At 40.0% G+C, this 16,346-nt stretch overlaps 1 protein-coding gene across 5 annotated transcripts in view; it reads left to right on the forward strand.

Moving 5' to 3' along the window:
- UNC79 (unc-79 homolog (C. elegans)) overlaps nucleotides 1-16,346 on the forward strand; it is a 262,072-nt gene that overhangs the window by 21,491 nt on the left and 224,235 nt on the right. The gene's annotated exons all lie outside the window — the stretch shown is intronic.

Here is a 16,346-nt window from a genome sequence, read left to right on the forward strand (position 1 = left end):
TAATCTCTTTTAGCTTGTTTTGAAATATTAGGTTACAGTTTTCATCTGCTTAGTGCATATGTCTCTGCTTCTTATTCTCTTTCTTTTATGATAAATTTGTATGGGATTTTCTGTTGCTCATTTTTTAAGTGAAATAGGTTTTTCTACAATTTTAGGACAAAGGGGTGGGTCAGGATAACTTTAGGGCTCCTCTTCTATTTTTATTTTTTGTTTTTTGGGCCAAGTGATAAAAAATATATTTGTATATTTTTGGAGACTTGCTTTTTTTGGTTTTCTTCCACATTTTTATTTGGCCTTTATTCCTCCTTTGCATCTAATATCCCTACACTGTTCAGTTGGGATTCTATTCTGATCAGTTTCTTCTACGCATAGAGCTTTATCTTGAGGGTAGCCTTGCTTTGTTAGTTTTTAGAGTTGAGAGTCTCTTCCATCACTATCAGATCTTATCATCTAAAGAACTCTCTCCTGGCTTTGACTTCAACTTTCAAATTGGGACACCACAGTTTCCAGTGAGTACCTGTGAATGATTTGTGAGTTCTTCTGACGGGAGGACCTTCAGAGACCCAACTGTCTTCCTTGGGTATCTTCCAGAGTGGATGCTGATACGGTGTGGGCGTGTAGCTGCCAGAAGTTTGTCCCCATACACTTGTGATAGGTTTATGGGGCTGCCTCATCCCCTAGTTTTGTGGTAGATATTGTCAGCCAGTCTTTGGGTTTGTCATCCTAACTGACTTGCTTGTTTTTCTTTTCTTTTTTTTTTTTTTTTTTTGCCACAGTGCAGCAGCTTGATGTGCAATCTCAGTTGCTAAACCAGGGATTGAACCTGGGCCACAGAGGTGAAACGGCAGAGTCCTGACCACGATGCTAGGTGGTTATAAACTCCCAACAACCTGCCTGTTTTTAATGGAGGGGCTTGGATTGATTCAAAACCTGTTATTCTGCCATTGTCCCTTTCCCGGAATCCACCACCTCTTTTAGTGTATTTAACCTGACTCTTAAAATGTTTATATAAACTATATACATGCTCAGGGAGTGAAACTATGAAGAAAAACAAGGGAATGATTCAGAAAAATTAGAAAAGGAAGTTCCCATTGTGGCTCAGTGTGTTAAGAATCCACCTCGTATCCATGAGGATGGGGTTCTATCCCTGGCCTTGCTCAGTGGCTTAAGTATCTGGTGTTGCCATGAGTTGTAGTGTAGGTCGCAGACATGCCTTGGAACCCATGTTGCTGTGGCTGTGGCTCTGATTTGACTCTAAGCCTGGGAACTTCCTTGTGCCACAAGTGCATCTCTAAAAAGCTAAAAAAAAAAAAAAAAAAAAAAGAAAAGTATTTATCTTTGTGATGAATGAGGGGGATAACAGTAGAGATAGATATACATAAGATACAGGAAGTATTCTATCTTTTAAAATGGGTAGTGGGTACATAAATATGCATTTAATATTATTTTTGAACCTGTGTACATAATTTTGTGTCCCCTTTCATAACATGCAGATAAGCTAAATAGAGTCTCAGGAACACAGCCTGAATTCAGTATCCTTGAGAGTCCCTTCTAGGCACATCACCCAGCAAGGTCAGGAGTGAATTCAGAGAAAACATACATAGATTCTTTTTTTCCAAGTGTGTTTTTTTGTCCCTTAGATCTATCTTCTATGTTAGAGGCTTCCTTCTTTTATTTATTTATTTTTCTCTTTTGTCCATTTAGGGCCGCACTCGTGGCATATGGAGGTTCCCAAGTTAGGGGTCCAATTGGAGTTACAGCTGCTGGCCTATGCCACAGCCACAGCAATGCTGGATCTGAGCCGCTTCTGAGACCTACACCACCAGCTCACGGCAGCTCTGGATCTTTAACCCACTGAGCAAGGCCAGGAATCAAACCCGAAACCTCATGGTTCCTAGTCGGATTCATTTCTGCTGCACCATGCAGGGAACTCCAAGGCTTCCTTTAGATGGCTAGCCATCCTTTGCTGTCCACTCATGATTACAGGTTGGCACGAAGGAGCTGACCTGAGCATGTTTGTAGGCCATGTACTGGGGGAGCTCTGATGTCTCTCATTTGGTCTTTCCCCTTTGGCTAGTCAGATTCACAGAAGGAAGGGGGAAAAAGGAGGCTTCTACTCTTCAGCTTGAAGAGCAAGCCTCTGGGGCTAGGTGTGTTTGAGGGGAGGGGGTGGAGGTTGGCTTGTTCTCTATTCAGTATTCACACTTTTTCATATAACCACCAATTCTCTTTGTTTAGGTGGGTTACTCTGGTCTTTAACTGTTTGGTTTCCTCCCATCCATAGACCCTCTGGTGTACATTCTCTGTGGACAATAGACTTCGGATCTGTTGAGTTGGGGAGAGGTGCTGCCTCAGGGATATGAGGGAGGGAGAGAATTTAGGGATGCAGCTGCTTCTTAAACAGCTTTCCACCAATCCCTTCTTTTTCAAAGTTCCTATTCCTGTCCCCACCACTTGCAGTTCCAGAGTCACCTGGTGCTGCCAATTCCATGCCTTTTGAGGATTCTGAGATGCACATTATTGTTTCTCAGCTTTCCTCACTGCTGACCTGGGATTCGGCTTTCTCTGATTTTCCGGGTCAGTAGGTACTTGTCTGCTGGCTTCCAGAATTATGTTGCTGGGTATCTTCTTGCCTGTTGTTCCTTTCTTCTTATCTTATAATTATTATTATTTTTTAACTGTAATGTGGTAGCATTTCAAGTGTGCATGATTTAGATAGTCTTAGCCTAGAGACTTCCATTTTTTCATGTCTCCCAAACCACCCTATGTAAAGGAGGCATTCTCTATCCCCTTCTTTATTCTCTATTTTAGCTCCCTATATTTTTTTTTTTTTTTTTTTTGCTTTTTGGGGGCTGCACTTGTGGCATATGGAAGTTCCCAGGCTAGGGGTTGAATCAGAGCTGCAGCTGCCGGCCTACACCACAGCCACAGCAGCACAGGATCTGAGCCACATCTGTGACCTATACCACAGCTCACAGCAATGTCGGATCCTTAACCCACTGAGCAAGGCCAGGGATCGAACCCACATCCTCATGGATACTAGTCGGGTTTGTTACTGCTGAGCCACAATGGGAACTCCCTCCCTATATATTTCTTTATTGACATTTAAAACATTTCTTTTTGGCCCTTTCTGTTCATCTTTCACACTTTATCATAAGATCAAGGGCTGTAACTATCTTATGCGCTTTTATTTATTTACTTATTTTTTATTAAAAACATTTTTTTTTTTTTTGGGCAAAGGAGAAAGAAAGAAATTGCTTTATCATTTTGCCAGGCAAAGGAGGCCACAGCAGGCTAATGCCTTAAAGACTGTGCCCTCCTTTGGGAGACAATAGGAAATGGTTTTACAGGTTGAGGGTTGAAAATGAGACCTTAGATAAGGATCAGGGGAGATGTGACTTTCATTCTTCTTCAGAGTTGTTTAGGGGCCCTAGGACTGGTTCAGGTGGTCCTTCTCTCTTGTTTTCATTCATTGGGAGGCTTAGTTCCTGTGTCTGGACTCACCGAGGTTCAGGTTCTTCATGTCTCCGCACAGAAGGAATTCAGCGAGAGACAAAGTGATAGGCCAGAAATAGGTTTATTAAGATAGGATGCTTGTGAGAGATGCAAGTGTGCAGGTGAGGAGGCTCTGCCTTACGCACTTTCATATCCCCAGTGTTTGGCATATAGTTGACCCTCAGTAAATATTTGCCAGATTAGTGAGAGAACAAATTATATGAAAGCATGGATTTTTAACCTGATAGCAATGCCCTCAGTTTTTTCATATGTAGAAAAAAAAGGGCAGGGGAATAAAATAGCTCCTTCCTCATTGGATTGTTGCGAGGCTCACAAGAAGTAAAAGGGTAAAAAGTGCTTTGAACTGTGCCTTGCATGTGGTAAATACTAAGGAAATGCTTTATTTTTAAGAGTCTTAAGAGTCTCTAAAGGGTTATCATTTTACATTTAATTGTTCAGTTTTGATCAAGTTAGAGATAATGCTGTATGATGGACTGAATTATTCTTGAGTATTGTGTAGTATGTTCTGAGTCACGGCACATCTGAATTTTAACTCCAGATTGATCATGAAATTCAATTTGGACTGTAGCACTGTCACAGAAGAGAATGTACTCTAACAAGAATGTAGGATCCCAAATATTTTCGTGTTTGTCCATGTAACCAGACACAAATTTCAGGACAGTGCTGTCTATAATTGATGTTTTCATGTAGGCAGTTGTGGGATATTTATATCTTCTTACGGAGTATACGTTATTTTCAGTACAATCATTTTCTTTTGAAATGGAGCCACATTGACTAGATAGATGGTTGAGAATTCACGTACATTTTGGGTATTACACCTAGATGTGGAAACTTAAAGAATGACTTATAGTCATCAGCCTTGGTATATCTCTGAAGTTATTTAATTTTTACCAAGTATCTCCTCAGTTCCTCAAAAATCAATGACCACGGAGAACTCAGCACAGTTTAGTCATGAGAGTTAAGCTATGCCCTACTTTTCTTCTACTAAATCTGTATGTCTAGATTTATACTTCCTTAAACAAATGGGGAATATTCTTGCTCCCCTGTCCTTACAGTTTTGAGTACAGTATTCAGATGTCTCATCACATCAGAAAGGACAAGCTTGTGAGTCACTCTTTGGAGGGGATGGGAGGTTCTTAAAATTTAGCTTTTAGATTCTTAAGTTACAAAAATCTTGCTCTGAAGAAGCTGCTCAGTAACCTTTTAAAAACAAGCTTCTGTATCCTAACCTGATTGTATTAAAATAAAATAGAGATTCATATTCCATTTTAAATTATTGCTAGGATCCAACAAACACTCAGCCTGAGGAGATTCACTGCCTTGATCACTTTCTCTATCACAAAATGAAATGAATTTGACTTTCACACTTCCTAACTCAAGCTCTCCTGACCAACAGTGCAATAGAAACCCAACGGCAATCCTCTGACTTGAGTAAATAGTTTCCCCCCGCTTCCTTTATTGTTAGTGCCCTCCATCTGGTAAATAAAGCGTTTCCACGTTAAGACGTTTTCTAGTTAGCAAGAGGTTAGGTCTCACTAATGCATGAGTAAAACATTGGGAGATTTTATGTATCTATTTTTTTTTTTTTTGTCATGTGCAAAAAATATATGGTGAGCCACAACTTGTTCAATTATTTCTCCTTCTAGGTGACATGTCACAAATTGCCCTATCATTCACCTCCTATATGACCCTGGGCAAGTTATTTAACCTCTCGACCCCTTGGTGTTCTCATCAGTGATATGGGAAGAATAATACTAACAAAAGAATTCTTATAGTTATGGCTACCGGCACAAAGTAAACACTCAGAATTCAGAATTATTATTGTGATTGTTATGCTGAGGATGAGGATGATGTCTTTTTTATGGTTGATTTACCCTTGACTCAAAGTACCTAGCACACAGTGAGTGTTCAGTCAACAATTCCTGATGGGAATTCCTGTTGTGGCTCAGTGGAAACAAATCTGACTAGCATCCATGAGGATGCTGGTTCAATCCCTGGCATCGCTCAGTGGGTTAAGGATCTGGCATTGGCGTGAGCTGTGACGTAGGTTGCAGATGTGGCTCGGACCTGGCGTTTCTGTGGGTGTGGTGTAGACCAGCAGCTACAGCTCTGATTCAGCCCTAGCCTGAGAACCTCTATATGCCGCAGGTACGGCCCTAAAAAGACAAAATATATATATTAAAAAAACCCTGATGAATGAATGTAAACACTGCTGCCTTTCCCTTTGCCTTTGCTGCTTAACTTTTGCTTAGTGTCTAAAATTCCCTGGAACTTCTGACATATTATTTGTTACAAGTTAACTACTCAAAAATGTATCAAATAATGTATGTGGAAATGCTCTGAAAAATGTAAATGACTATAGAAATGTGACTGATGTTGATGATGATGCTGTTGGAATCACTTACCCAAGAATGGGAATGTTCGCTGACCTCTCCTGTCTGCTGAAAGTGCCAGATAAAGTTTGCTACCTGGAACACTAAAACTGACTGAAGAATATATATATGTAAGTATAAGAACATTTAGAAGAATTAACAGTGACATTTGTGACATGTGACATCTTTTTTTGCTTTTGAGGGGCTATTTGACTGTGTGGGCTCTCTAAATGTGTATATCCTTTTCTGTCACCCCTCATTTATTTCTTTCATGAGGATCATTCTTTGATCAAGGATTTGCAAAGAATTCTAGTTCCTCATTAGCACTCCCAAGCCATGCATTGTTGCATTGTTCTCCCTAAATCTCCATTTCTGTATATCTTTATTATAAGGTATATTTATTTTTTTATTCTTTTAAAAAAGATGAGTCTCTGAATACAGAACTGGATTTCAGTACCAAATGCAGTACTATAGTGCGTGTGTTTGTGTGTGTTTGTATAGTGGGTTATGCTTGATTTCGTTGATGTAGGATCACTGCTGTGTGTTCCTTACTCTGCAGGTCATTCCATTTTAAGGGACAGAGTATTGGCCTGGGAATGGGGAAGGAGAAGGATCACACATGTAACTGCTGATTTTAGTAGCCATTTATTATCCACTGTGTGCCAGCCATTGTGCTAAGTAGTTCATTTATGTAATATTTTAAAATCCTACAGCAGCTCTGTGAGATAGATATTATTATCCCTACTTTATAGGTTAGGAAATTGAGGCTCAGAGCTGCTCATTCCTTTACCCAAGTTCTTATAACTAATAAATAGAGGATCCTGATTTCAAATGACTTCTGGGTTTTAATTTTTGTTAATTCTAATTTTGTATATGCTTTGAACTCCTGGTTTTTTTGTTTTTCTAGCTGTAAATGGAATTTTGTGTGTGTGTGTGAAAAATTCCAATAGTTGGGGGCGACTTGAGTAAGAGGACTGAAGTGACTTTTACTGCAGGTGTAGAACATTACAGATATATAATGAAATAAACAGTGAAAGGCTTAGAGAAGCTAGAATGAGGGGGCAGAAACGGAAGTAAAAAGACCACAGGCTCCTACTCCCCGTGTCTCATGGCCTGCCCTGGGAGCCTAGTGAGTGCAAGTTGTAGATGTGACACTGGGAGAGAATGAGCAAGGGGTACATAAGGAATTTGTAAGATGCCCCCTTTAAATCTTGTTTGGCTCCTGATACTAAGTGATTTACTTGTTAATTTTATTGGGTGTGATAGTAGTATTGTGATTATGTCATAAACATCTTCATTGATCAGAGATTATACTAAAGTATTTAAAGGTGTGTAGGATTTTGCTTTAACGCAAAGAAATTTTTGGAAGGGAACAGATGGTGACTAGTTGAGTATATGGCTTCATTTTACTTTTCTCCTGTCTTGTGCATGTTTAAAATTTCCATACTAAAAAGTAAATAAATAAATCAAAACCATCCCCTCCCCCTCAAAGTGCTTCTTGTGAAAATACAGGATAAACAGAAATGAGGTGGTTATAGCAATGAGGACTTTCAAATGTAAAGAGCTGAAAGGATAGAAATAGCTTGAATTGATACTGTTAGGTATCAAACAGGACTCCAATTTCTGTTCCGTGTCTATAACAGTAACCCTCAACCAAAGTTCCCTCAGCTTGATTTCTTTAATAGTATCAGGGGTTCAATTTGTGTCTGCAAATGGGTTAGCCTGGGCACCTCCTGCCCTCAGGGGTTCTTCTCTGTGGTCCTTATTCAATTTATTTTATTTTATTTTATCTTGTTTTTTTGCCTTTGCTAGGGCTGCTCCCTTGGCATATGGAGGTTCCCAGGCTAGGGGTCTAATTGGAGCTGTAGCTGCCAGCCTACACCAGAGCCACAGCAACGCGGGATCCGAGCCGCATCTGCAACCTATACCACAGCTCACGGCAACGCCGAATCGTTAACCCACTGAGCAAGGGCAGGGACCGACCCGCAACCTCATGGTTCCTAGTCAGATTCGTTAACCACTGAGCCACGACGGGAACTCCCTTATTCAGTTTTAGCTGTTCAAAGCCTTGTATATTTTCTACTTCTCCTAAAATTATTTTTCCCAAAATGTCCTTCTGGAGATGTGCCTCTGGGAAGAATGTTTCACTATCCTACACCTAGAGGATATACCTAATTCTCTGTCAAGACTGACTCAGAGGATGAGGACTATTTGTATTCCTTTCTTTGAGTCTGTTTCCTGAGCTGGTCACATATCATCCCATGACTGTAAGGCCATGCCTGGTTTCTCCTGTAGTGAGTACCTTAGAGTGGGGCTTTTTGTCAAATTGTCCTTCCTACAAGCAGTAGGAAGAAGTGTTAGAGGGAACTTTAGTGTCGTATCCAAGACTCAAAACTAGTTCATGAAAGACATGTTAAATTCTAAAGTGTTTTGTTGTACCAAGAATCATGTGATAGGCGAATTCATTCATTTATCAAACGTTTATCTAGGAACAGATATTTACTAAATCTTTGGTATACAAAAGTAAAAGAAACAGTTTCTGATTTCAAGGATCTGATAACCTAATGGAGCAGGCAGTGAGTAATTACAGCATACAGTGATAAGTGCTGAGACGGAGGGAAGCCCTGTGTACTCTGCAAGTGCTGACAAGATCATTTAATGACATTTGTGGTGGAAGTGTTAGTTATCTACAGTGCAAGTGGTTATAGCTGAGATTTGAAGAATTCTTAGGAAGAGGTCAGGCAGAGAAGATGGGTTGCATCCCTCTAGAGAGAATAGTGTGTGCAGAGTCATGGAAGGGTGAGAGCATTGTGGGTTGGGGTTTTTGCAAGTCAGTATGGCTGAAGTGTGGTACATAGGGAAAAGACAGAAGATGAAACTTGACAGATGATCAGGGATCCGTTCATGCTGGACTCTATATGCTAAGTTAATTATTTGGATTTCAGCTAGTGGGAAATGAGGAAGATTTTGCATTTTGGAAAGATCACTATAGATATGTGTGAAAAAAAAAGGATCAGAAGGGAATCAGTCTGGATATGGCTGAAATAATTAGGAAAGAGATATGCAGGCTTGAATTAAGGTGAAGTAAGTGTAGATGGAGAAGAGAATAGGTTTTAGAGATTATTTCTAGATAGAACCAATTGGGCTGAGGAGTAGAATCAATTGGACTTGAGAAATACTTTGAGAGACACAAAAATAGTGAGTTAAGACAGAAAGCAAGGTAATTAATGAGGGTGTCTGATTCCTTACGGATCCCCTAATTAAGAGAAGAAATGAAAAAGGAACCAGGCATAATTTTTACTTTAACCATTGAGGTGAATATTTATAGCAATCCAAATTTGTGAAATACGCCCAAATGTGTTTGTTTATGTCCATCATTTCTCAATGAAAGGTTAAACTGAAAAGAAGATGAATAGTTTAAAAGGAGGCCATGACAGCAAATCCATAAAGTCTTAGTTAGACTTAAGTAGTGCAAGAGGAAACCAATAAAAGGTAAGATCGGATTAGGATATATGCTTCCAAATCTACAACATTAATTGCCAACTTTCTCAAAGAATGTGGAGGAAGTATTGTTGTAATTTCTTATTTGGCAAAAACAGAACAGAACAGAACAAAACAAACAAAAAGACCCGAACAAAACAAACAAAAAGACCCGAACAAACAAACAAGAACCCCTGAGGTTCAGCGATATTAAAAGATTTGCCTGAGGTCACACATAGCTGTAGGTGGGAACTCACTACCTCCCAGAGCTCTCTGCAGGACATTGTGATGATTGCATAACCTTTATCCAGCACATTTAGGGTCCAAGTCAAAAAAAGTAAAATGAGTGGCCTGTTTAATGAGAGATGAGGGGAAAATAAATCATGAGAAAGAGTTCTGTATTATTTACATGTTATACAAACACATTTCATCTGGAAATTACTTATTTGTGTAAATGATATTAGAACTTTAAGGAGTTTATTTTGAGAACATTAATAAGACATAAGAGAGCTGATGTTTAATTTTTTTTCCCCCTTTTTAGGGCCATACCTGTGGAATATGGACGTTCCCAGGTCAAATTGGAGCTGCAGCTGCTTGCCTATGCCACAGCCATGGCAATGAGGGAAACTAAGCCACATCTTCGACCTACACTGCAGCTCACAGCACCACTGGATGCTTAACACACTGATCAAGGCCAGGGGTTGAATCCACATCCTCATGGATACTAACCTGCTGAGCCACAACCCTAAACTTTTTTTTTTTTTTGTCTTTTTGCCTTTTCTAGGGCTGCTCGCGTGCCTTATGGAGGTTCCAAGGCTAGGGGTCTAATTGGAACTGTAGCCACCGGCCTATGCCAGAGCCACACCAACTCAGAATCCGAGCCTCGTCTGTGACCTACACCACAGCTCATGCCGGATCCTCGACCCACTGAGCAAGGCCGGGGATCAAACCCGCAACCTCATGGTTCCTAGTCGGATTCGTTAACCACTGCACCACAATGGGAACTCCACCCTAAACTTTTAATTCATTTCACACTCAACCAGTGTGTTAAGGTGACCATCTCTTATGCAGCCACCATTGTGACAAGTTCTAAGGGAGTTACAAATGATGTATAAGAGAGTTCTGTCCTCAAAGACCTTAAAGTTCTGCTAGGGAGACTAGATTTGCAAACATGAAATTAATTTACAACCATCCAGAACAGTTTATTATCAGTGATAAATTTATATAATGAAGTGACAGAAGTTTTGAGGCAGATAACAAGGGCTTTGAGTCTTTGGAAAAAGGAAGTAGTGATAAATGTCTGGAGTCAGTTAGAAGGATTCATGAATGGTGTGACTCTTAAGATGGGCTTTTAAGGATGAAAGGGATTTGGTTTTTCAAGAAGAAAAGTGTGGGGGAGGAAGTTCCTGTTGTGGCTCAGTGGTAAGGAGCCCAAATAGTATCCATGAGGATGCAGGTTTGATCCCTGGCCTCACTCAGTAGGTAAAGGATCCTGCATTGCTGTGAGCTCTGGTGTAGGTCACAGATGAGGCTCGGATCGGTGTGGATGTGGCTGTGGCTGTGGTGTAGGCTGGCAGCCATAGCTCTGATTCGTCCCCTAGCCTGAGAACTTCCATATGCTGTGGGTACTGTCCTAAAGAACCAAAAAAAAAAAAAAAAAAAAAATGTGGGGGAGTTCTCGATGTGCACAGTGAGTTAACAATCCAATTGCAGTGGCTCAGGTGGCAAAGGCATGGGTTCAGTTTCTGGCTGGGTGCAGTGGGTTAAAGGATCCAGTGTTGCCACAGCTGTGGTGTAGTTCACAGCTGTGGCTTGAATTCAGTTCCTGGCCCAGGACCTTCCGCATGCCATGAGTGTGGGCAAGGGAGAAAGGTGTGGGACTAGTGAAGTAAGCAAGTTTCATTGTTTTGAGTTTTCTAAAAAAAATTAACAAATTTAGACTAATATTTCATCTCTTTGCTACAGAGTTACTTAATGAAATATTGGAAACAACCTAAATGCCAAACAATGGAATAGGAGAAGTGTCAATGTTTCATGCTGTATCATACAAATAAATATTATTAAGCTAGTAAAAATAATTAAGGAATAATGTGACCTGGCGGAGAAGCCCGGCTTGTAACCAGTTCATCTATCATTTCTACCACTTACTAGCTTTGTGCCTTTGGGCAAGTTTTTGTGAGCTTTGGTTTATTCTACTTAGGTGGAAATGATAATAACCACTTTGAAAAATTATTGTGATGTTGGAAATAATGTATATTAAGAAATAACATATACAGAGCATCTGATAAACAGTAGATATTCAATAAACATTTTTTTCATTATTAGTCATACACATCCTGCTGGTAGTAAAGAGAGATACTATCTGTCTGAAGGGAAATGTTTCGATTCTTTTCTTTTTTTTTTTTTTTTGGCCTTTTTGTCCTTTTAGGGCTGCACCTGCGGCATATGGAGGTTGCCAGAATAGGGGTCTAATCAGAGCTGCAGCTGCTGGCCTACACCACAGCCACAGCAATGCCAGATCCTTAGCCCACTGAGCGAGGCCTGGGATCAAACCTGTGTCCTCATGGATGCTAGTTGGGTTCGTTAACTGCTGTCACGATGGGAACTCCAGAAATGTCTCAATTCTTACCAAAAGCTTTAAATTTTTTGTTTCCTGTTTGGCTCAGCAATTCCACAATTAAAAATTCTAAGGAATAAAGACGGTACACATATTTAAAAAGATATTTGTAGTATTCAATAGAATATTAAAAATAACCACAACTTTCACAAATAGATGACTGGTAAAGTAAGTTATGAATCACTTATATAAAGGACAGTTATAAAGCTGTTAAGATGATGAACTAGAAATGTATTTCTGATATAAAAGTGAAGAAAGCAAATTCTAAAACCGTATACAGTATACCTTTATTTTTGCAAATATATATTTATGAAGAGAACATTTTCTAGAAGGATAATACACCAAAATGTTATCTTTGGTCATTTTTGAATAGTGGGCTTTTAGGTGATTTTTATTTTTTTCATTGTGTCACCCAGATTTTTTTACTTTTTACGGTAATAAGCATAGGTAATTAAAAATTTAAAAATAGGAATGGATCACTATTTAAAATATTTAGTGACACAGGAAAACATGATTTAAAGAAAAATGATTACTTAATTTTTATTAAAAATAAATATTTTTGTTAAAGTATTTTTGTATTTTGTATCTGTGAAATGAATGACCGAATTTTGTCTTTGTGGTTCTTTTTCTCAAAATGTAGCAAGTTTCCAAGAAATGATGAATAGCGAAGACGTAGAGAGCAGAGATTAGACTCTTGTTTGCCTAGAACACTAGAACCCCACAAATTCAGCCCCCACTAGTCACTGGGCATATACATTGGTGAACAAGGGACAAAGTTTTTGGCGTCTATTGTCTGCTTGTGAAAATAGTAAATAATCACTCAAATAAGTATATCATTAAGAATTGCTCTAACTACTGTGGAAAAAAAAAAAGAATAGAGTGTTGTGAGAGAGGAATATGAGGTGGAGGAGGGAATCCATTTAGACACAAGATTTCCATGGGGAAGTGACATTTAAAGTCAGCTTGGAAGCGTGAGAAGGAGTAAGCCAGACAAAACCTGGAAGGAAAAGCATTCCAGGAAGAGAGACATATGAAGGTTTTCAAGTACATATAAAGGTTTTCAGGCAAAAAAAAAAAAAAAAAAAAAAAAAAAAGCTTTGTGTGTTCAAAAACCTGGGGAAAAGGCCAGTGTATCTCGCCTCTGTGGTGTGACATGAGGTGGGAAGGTAGGCAGGGACCTGGTATGAAATGTTAAGGATTTGGGATTTTATTCTCAGGGCACCAGGCAGCCACTGAGGGATTTGCATGAAACAGTTTCTATTTGAAAGAAAAAAATCTCTTTGGATGCTCTGAAGAGAAAAAACTGGAGAGAGGCAAGAAAGAACCAGGAAGTTGAGTAAGGAGGCCTTTAGAATTGATTGGGAGATGATAGTGCCCAGTCATGATAGTGAAGATAAAGAGCAGAAGGCAGTTGGAGGTGTACTTTGGTGGTGACACTGACAGGACTTAGCGACAGATTGGATTGAGGAGTGGGGGAGCGGGACTAGGCGCTGCCAAGGATACTTTGCCAGGGTGACTTGGTGGATGATATGGATGGTGGGGAGGGAAGAGACAGTAGTTCAATGTTGGACATGTTTATTGTGTGATATCTGTAAGAGAATAGGTCGACTAGATGAGCTCTTATTACTCAGAATAGCCACCTGTCTGGGATGGAGGTACACGATGAAGAGTAGATGGTACATATAGTGCTTCAAGCTCCTTGGTTGGGTGGAGTTGTGGAGAGAATATTGAGAAAGGAACAAAGAATCTCAGGCTGAGCCCTGAGGAGTTCCAACATTTAAACATTAAGTAATAGGGGCAGTGGTAAAATGTGGAGAGGAATATAGTAACGAGACAGGAGAAAGACTTAAGAGAATGTGGTGTCAGGGAAACTGATGGGAGAGAGTTTCAAGGAAGAAGGCATTGGCTGTACGGAAAGTGCTGAAAAGTCTAGTAAAATAATGACTGGAAAGTGCCCATTGGATTTGCCAACTGGAGGCTCTAGATGATAGAGGAAAAAAGCAGATTCTGTGCAGTGGTGGAGATGGAAGCCAGGCTGGAGTGAATGGAAATATGAATGGGACGGATGGAGAGACGAGAGCGTGTACACAACTCTTCATCATCTTGGCTCTGAAGAGGGGCCAATAGCTGGAAGGGAATGTAAGTTAAGGGAGAGTTTTTTGTTTCGTGAGGGAGATTCTCAAGTTTATTTGAATGCCTATGCAAATCTTATGCAAATGACTTAGGAGGGAGACATTAATAATGTAGGAGAGACATCTGATGGATGGAGGGCACTCGTGGTGGGACTGATGTTTGATGTATACTGTTTGCTGAGTATGTAGTAGGTACTGTGTTGAGTTGCTAACATAGTCAGTGATTTATTATTCACAACAGCCCCATGAAGTTGGTGTGATTACCCCCATCTTACAGATGAGGAAACAGGGGTTAAGTAGAGAGAGCCAAATTTTTAATCTGGAATTTTGATTTCAGAACTCAGACTCTTAGCTTTTACTTATCGGAGGACTCCCTCTAACATGGTGTTTTAGTCCATTTGCCAGGGCTGCCATAACACAGTAACACCGACAGGATGGCATGCACAACAGAAATTAATTATCTTGCTGTCCTGGAGGCCAGAAGTGGAAGATCAAGGTGTTGGCAGGTTTGGTTTCTCCTGAGAGTTATCTTGGCTTGCAGACAGCTGCCTTTTTGCTGTGTCCTCATATAGCCCTTTTTCTGTGCATACACATCCCTGGTGTTTCTGCCGGGTTCTATTCTCCTCTTCTTATAAAGATACCAGTCAACCTGGATGAACGCCCACTCTAAGGGCATCATTTTAATTTAATTATGTCTTTAAAGGCCTTCTCTCCAATATTGTCACATTTTGAGATAAGGACTTCAACCTCTGAATTTTGGGGAACAAAATTCAGTCTGTAATTGATGGTTTCTGTTTTCTTAAAGTATAAGGAAAAGAGTGGGTGTGGGGGATGGTTTTGAAAAGAGTGGAGAGGAATGAAGCAGTGATTGAAGAGGGTAGAAGAAGGAGCTTACCAGAGAAATGTAGCCTTAGGGTCAGTTGAGGTTGGAGGTGATGTATTTGCATCCAACCAACCCAATTATCCGAGTTTTTGCAGCAATATTCAGGCATGTGGGTGCAGTGAAGTATATGAACACTGTGCTGCCATGAGGCTGCTGGGTGCTCAGCCAAGCGACCATCTCCTGTGTGCAAAGTTGAAATGTAAATGATTGTCATTCACGTCCTCAGCACAATTGTAAGTTACTGTATGTCTGGGACCTTTCTGGCTGTTCTCACATAGTTGAAAACACAAAAGTTAAATAAATCTATGACTGCTAGAGTTTTGTTGCACAAATTAGCTTGAACATTTTTCTGATCAGTTCTATAAATTATCTTTCATGATTACTCACCACTTTTTTGTTTTTCTTTCTCCCCTTTTCTTTTTTTTTTGGCTGTGCCCATGGTATGTGAAAATTCCTCGGCCAGGGATTGAACCTGAGCCACAACAGTAACAATGTGGGATCCCTAACTGCTAGGCTACCAGGGAACTCCCTCTCCCCTTCTCTTCCTTCCTTTTCTCCCTCATCTTCACTTATCAATTATTTATTGAGCACCTCTTATGTCTGGCACTATGGATAAAAAGAGTCCACAAGTCCATAGTGTGGTATGGGAGACAGATATGTATGCAGAAAAAAAACCCGAAGTGATAGTGCTCTTATTAAAGTAATGATGCATTTGTCCATTTATCCTGCAAATGTATTGTGTGCCTACTAAGTGTCAGGCAGTATGTTAGCCTTGTATAGAGATATGAGTAAGGAACAGTTTCTGCCTTCAAGAAATTTACAACCTAATGTAGAAAAATAAACAGGTAAGTAAACAAAGGCAATACAAAATAGCATTTGTAAAATATTAAAAGATCCCAAAGAAGGGAGTTTGCTTTGCTTTCCCTTGCATGTTTGGATACCCACTGATAGGAGTCATTGCTGCACGTTAATGCAAGGAACTGTAGAAAGCACATTCATTCATTTCGCAAACATTTTTGCTCTTTTTATTAGGTCTGCACGTATGGCATATGGAAGTTCCCGGGCTAGGGGTCAATTCAGAGTTGCAGCTGGGGCCTATGCCACAGCCACAACAATGCAGGATCCAAGCCACATCTGCGACCTATACCACAGCTCATGGCAACTCCAGATTCTTAACTCACCAAGGTGGGCCAGGCATTGAACCCACATCCTCATGGATACCAGTTGGGTTCATTTCTGCTGAGTTGCAGTGGGAACTCCTAACACATTTTTGAGGGCTTGCTATCATTGTGTAGTGACAGTTTTGTAGTTCTTGAATCATGATCAAGCATTGAGTTGAGGGATCT

The sequence above is a fragment of the Sus scrofa genome, chromosome 7, assembly GCF_000003025.6.
Source record: "Sus scrofa isolate TJ Tabasco breed Duroc chromosome 7, Sscrofa11.1, whole genome shotgun sequence".
NCBI classification, from domain to species: domain Eukaryota; kingdom Metazoa; phylum Chordata; class Mammalia; order Artiodactyla; family Suidae; genus Sus; species Sus scrofa.